This window comes from Phaethon lepturus, unplaced genomic scaffold (assembly GCF_000687285.1).
Source record: "Phaethon lepturus isolate BGI_N335 unplaced genomic scaffold, ASM68728v1 scaffold14768, whole genome shotgun sequence".
NCBI lineage: Eukaryota > Metazoa > Chordata > Aves > Phaethontiformes > Phaethontidae > Phaethon > Phaethon lepturus.
In genome coordinates this window covers 39,353-45,352 of record NW_010557025.1, presented here as the reverse complement: position 1 = coordinate 45,352, position 6,000 = coordinate 39,353, and positions in this window count along the sequence as shown.

Genomic DNA, 6,000 nt, shown 5'->3' with positions numbered 1-6,000 from the left:
CACCTTCCTCAGCTCTCAGCACTTTGCCACAACCCTGTGTCTCACAAGCCTCTTTGCCCCAGCTCCTGCAGGCCTTGATCCTTGTTTTGCAAGATACAGTGCTGTCAAGAAGCCAAGATGCCCTGCAACTCCAGACCATCAAAATGCTTCTCAGACCATTGGAGTTATCACTTGGAAAGCCCTCGTACTTGTCTTGGGCATTTCTCCCGGGAACCCAGAAACAGCAGCTGTTGTGCTTACAGGAACATAGAGACCACATGTGTCTCTCGATCTGATGTGAGGACCTCAAGTGTGGGCTAAAAGCAGACATGGAAAAAAACGTCCGTGAGCTGGCTCGAAGTTCAGAGTTGGCCTTGGATCTGCATTTCCCTGGCTGGATCCAGGCTTCTACCTCTCCTGTCTTAGGGACAAACCGCATCACTGCCATCATGAAACGGCCAGCTTGCGCTTTATACAGCTGCATCCCTGTTAGCTAGCTAAGACTCCAGGGTGATGTAATTGCCTCAGTGGAAATAGGAGCTGAAGAATGTGATGTGATGAATTTTCCCGGACCACCAAATAAATTAAAAAGTAGGCGCTCAGCCCAGAAAGGTTACCCTCCCAAATAAACATGTCCCAGCCTCCCTTCCTCACACACACTTACCTTCTTCCACACCAGGAAGCTGAGCTCCTCACAGATTCCACTATGGACCCAGAATGAACAGGTTCTTCCAGCCAGTCAGCATCTCCCATATAGTAATTGCTTTGGTATGGGCATCTGAGAACAAGACAGAACTGTATATACTAGAAATATTCTCCTTGCATAAACTTCTCAGTAGACTTACTTTTGTCTTGTTGCCAGGAAATGTATTTGGGGCCTCTTGCTAAGTTCACATTTCTTTGATTAGAGGGGCATGGGCAGTTTATTCCGATACTTACAGGGAAAACAGCGATGAGAGGAACTGAGGCACTGGAAAGCCCTCTCTAAGCACATCAGCTCTGCAACAGCACATGAAACCAGCCTATTCCACCATCCTTCTTGTGACAGCCACACTTCCAAGGGCTTGGAAAGGAATGGGGAGGAACCCTCTTACAAACGTGCTTCTCCAGAACAGGGAATGTCATGGTAGATAACCTTACAACCTGAGATCATTTAAGCAACACAATTCAGTGAGCTGCAGGGTGAAAGAGGGGACATTCCACAACCAAGAGTAACAAGTGGTTGGGAGAATCAGCAAACAGTCAAAACTGGTTGGTTGGGTGGGACAGGAATTTACGAAAGCAAGAACATAGTCAGCCAAATTGGAGTGTGGCCAGGAAATGTGAGTTAACACCTGTCTTCTGCCAAAGAACACTACAAGGTCTGTAGTGACAGTGAGTGGCCAGGGCCTTGGCCATACAATCTGCTCAAAAACCTGCAAGGTGGGACATGCACATTCTGTGCTCAGTTCAGGTCATGATTACTTTGCGGCATGAGACAAGGCACTTAGCTTCTCTCAGCCCCAACTCATCTGTGTGCACAGGTCCCTGGGCTAGTACTTGCCTCCCTCCTGAGGCTCAGTAACAGTTTGTTAAATGCCTGGTTCTCTTAAGAGGCAAGGTGATCCAGGCAGTGCAAAGTATTTTTTTTTTGTCCTGGAGAAACCAGCCTCCTTCAGAGTTTCACTCATTAAGACAGCAGCCGTTGTAATCCAAGCTCCTTTGATGGAAGGGGTAAGTGGGGAGATTGCCAAAGGGAGGATTAGCTGATGGATGTCTTGAGCTGCAAGAGTGTCTCATACGGATTTGTGCAGGATTTTCACCTCAGCTGTCCTGGCTGGAACTCCCAGCCTACCATACCAAGACACTCTCCTTGCAGGCCTTGCTCTGCCTCTAGCAGCAGTGAGACCCTGGCTGAGGGTTTGGTTGCTAGCTGTTGTTCTCAGCTCCCCTGTGAAGGAAAGGTACACAGCATGCCAAAGAAAAGGTAACCCCAGCCTCTGAAAAACTTACCTGTTGTACTCATAGGGAAGTGGCAGCTTTGTCTGGAGACAGGATTGACTCAGGTGGGATTCCCAACTTGGCTACTCAGTGATACGATGCTCCAGGCCATTGTTTTCCCTTCTGCAGTAGGGGTTACCACATGCTCCTCTCTGCACTCCTTTGAGACCTATGCACGAAAGTGCTGTAAGCTGCTTTGTCCTTTTAGGCCTAACCTTAAGTAAAGACATTTAGAAGGCACAGTTCCAACACATACTCATAGACTATAGGATAGGCAGCAAGTTTCTTGCTATTCCCCAGTCAAAAGGAGTAGCACAATCCCTGGTTTTCTCCTGTCTATGACTCTCTCCTCCTTACTTATCACCTTCATCTTGATCTTTGATTTCTGCCACTGTGCTTCTACAGATATATCAGGCTATTTGTGTGCACTCATTGTTATGGAACAGAAAGGGAGGACAATCTGCAAAGGCAGGTTAGACCCACTTCTACATTCTCTAGTTATGTGAGAATTTTCATTTTGAAAGAACTTTCTAACTTTCACAGTGCAGTCAAGCCTTAAAGGGTGTTTACTACAAACACGAGATTATTATTTCCTAAAATGTCATTATTTGAAAGCTATTCTCACAATGGGATGTTTGAGGATGAAATACTCCAGCCTGTTAAGTCTCCTGCTTTCTATGTCAAACATCTCTCTCCTTTCCCACCACCACCTTTGCAACTCACACATGCCCAGCATGAGGCCACAGCTTCTTCCTGGCTCCTGATCCCACGTGCTAGATGCTGCTCTGTCCGCTCTTGTCTGACAAAGCTGGAGAAGAGCGAGGCACTCTATGCCACTCTCTGTGTGCTGCCAGCTGCCCTAGCGCTTCTTTATCACACTGGATTACAAACCCATCCATGGGTGGGTGTCCACGCTTCCATCACAGGACCCATTGGAGCAGGGTATTAGACTACTTGTAATGTTATTGTTACAGGGCTCCCTTGGGTTGTTTTTAGCAGAAATTTGAGTTGCATGTTTTCCAGCAGAGGATCAGTTACAAAAACAACACCAAGCAGAAAGGCTTTTTTGAGAGCAAAGGCTCTGTTTACCATGTTAATTTCAGGGAAAGTTATTTGGGAGGAGGGAGGAAGTAGTTAAATACTTGTTTACCATGCTGGAAACCCAAATCCCCCCGGTTTATACAAATAAAGAGAGAAAATGGCTCAGTGGTATAAGCACATAGCTGTGACTAAGGAGAGCTGGGTTTATTCCCTGCTTTAATGCATATAATTCTCTAAGGCCCCTCTTCCCTAAAGATGAGATTCAACTCATTTAACATCAGGTATATGGTCCCAGCTGAAGACCAAATCAACAGAGAAAGACAGGCTATTCCTAATGTCAGATTTGCCCAATAGCATCGGGCGGACTGAAAAGTCTTGCAGAGGTACTGGTCTTGCTTCCCTGATTATTAGGCAGTTGTAATAACCAGTTGGACTAAACAGCTGAAGACAAGATGAATGTACTTTGCTTTCTGGGGTTCCCATAGATGCAATGAAGTGAACTAGTCCTTCCCCACCTGACAGTGGGGTGGAAAGGAACAATGTACTAATTATTACAACATGCTCTGATGCCGAGATGCCGGAGGCCATAAAAGCCTGACTGTAAGTAAACCATAGATCCGTCTACCTGAGAAGGCAGCGATGGAAAGTAGTCCACTCATTCCTAAATCCTTCCCGTTCGGTACACGCACCTATCCTGGCTGTTGCATGGCTGGTCTGGATCACCGCAATGATGTGCTCAGCCATCTTTTGCAAGGTGGTATTTCTCTCCTTGCTGTAGAGAATGCAGTTTGTTGGGGGAGACAGGACAAAGCTGCCTGTGCTGAAAGAGCCCAGAAAAAGAGATAATTAGTTACTGATCTCAGTTACATTAGGGCAAAGGCAGGGTTTGCTCTGCCCACTGAAATCAGAATTAATGCGTGCTGCAAACTGAAGGTGCTATCGGACATCAGCTTCGGGATCTACAAGACTGAGGAGAACAGAACAACAGGGACTGAATCCTATCTGAGCAGTGATGTGACTCCGTGTAGGGTGAGAAAGTACTTACCTTGGCATCTAGACAGTTAGGGATGACACACAGCCTCATCACAGGCAGGGAACAAATCAGATAGCAGAGTGGCTCTACAGGCATTATCCAAACAGGAGCCTCTTCAACGGCTTACGTTTTGCCTTTGGTAAGTGGTCAGGGCTGCCTCTCTCACCAAATCAAGGCAGCCCAAATATGGTTCCTCTGGGAACTTTAATGTTTTACTGAATCACTTAGTTTCTCTTGATGACTGCTGCTTCAGAGTCTCAGTTGCTGGATCCCAGTGGGGATTTTGTTGATGGGGGTTTATTGACTTCTTGTTACCTTGAAGTTACTGCAGTGGCGGGAGTCACAGGTAACTCCTGGAGTCTGTTTATTTTATGGGTTGGTTTTTTAAGAGTTTGACAATGGTACCCTGATTTTAGGAGAAGCCACTTGTTTATTTAGCAATACACTCAAGTACTGATCCATAAATAAAACTAGTGTGTTATTTAATAAGCCCCAACAGAGGGTCAGACCTGGCTCACTGGTAAACTGATCAATCCAGAATGCAAAAAGCACCCCTCAGGAAACTCACCATGTCTATCTGGGGGAGGTACAAGTGAAACATCAGTGTAATTTTGTAGTCTACTGAGTTTTCAGGAATATCCATGCCCATACCTTCTGAAAGGAGAATGCTAAAAGGTCCAAGATGGAGTAATTTCCAACAATCTTTACTTTGGTCCATATTAGAGGCTTTCAGATCCAAGTTCTGCATCTGTGGAAGAAAGAAGAGACTTGAATGCACTGAAGACAAGTCTCACAGCGGGGTGCATGAATTCCCATACATTCGAGCTGAAATTCATCTTGCCTCACTTAGACATCTAAGAATGACTTCTCTGAACCTAAGACAGTCCTGTAGGCACCTTCTACAGTTGAGTATATGGGATAACCACCACAGGAGGGAAGAAGCTTTCTGGGAGGAGCTGATCTCTCCCCAGTGACAAGCACGGGAAGTCTTGACAATTACCTTAACCTCAGACAAGTGTTTCATAGATGTCCAAAATAGGAGAGAAGCATCTCACCCCTGGTGTGCACTGTGATTATGTGCAGCCATAGAGAAGGGAGCCACAAGGTCATTACATCATCTTAGCTGATCCTATGTACCGCATTACAAAATCCTCACAGGACTCAGAGGCTTGAGATACAAGCAACATCAATTCAAAGAGGCCAGGGCAGATCTGAGTGGGCTTTACAAGTGAGACGTGCCAGGTGTGACCCAAGGGATCCTGCCATGGAGTCCTGGGATGGAGCTAGGCTTAGCAGATCACATCCAATGCTGATCCAGCAACAGTCGCCTTGGCAAACGGGCCATTTCTTTATGTGGCTGGGGATCCAGATTACATAGCGGCCCCTGTTCCATGGCAGCAGATGCCTTGTGAAAAGCTGGCACACCACACATATTCCAGGGATGACAGGTCACCCTGGCCAATACAAACTGCATATATTCCACATGTATGCATACACATCTGCAAAAAACTGTTAACTGTGTGTGTACAGACGGAGAGAAATCTTCCAAACAAAGATTCTGAAGCTAGATCTGTGTTTTTTTTACTTTCTGGAGTTGATGATGCTGTACGTTTGTTATTCTGTTATTGGAGGAGTGTGGGGGAGGATTTCCATGCTGGAGTATTGCCCCAGCAGCAGTGGCAGCAGGAACTGAGGGTACTCCCAGCAGCATCAGGCTACATGTGCACGTAGAAAGCTGCTCAGAAAGTGTTGTGTACCACTCTGTAGAGGCTTGGCAGCACTTGTGGCATGTGTGCCACTGTTTGGGAATCTCTGCTACAGATCTGGAAGAGACAATCTCTGAATCAGGATTTTGCATTCACAGAGCATCATCAGAGGTTAGGGAGAGGGGAACAATCAGGCATAATGCATGGGCCTACCATGAATGTCTCCTGCATGGGCCAGTTTTTCTCTACTGACTGCAAAGA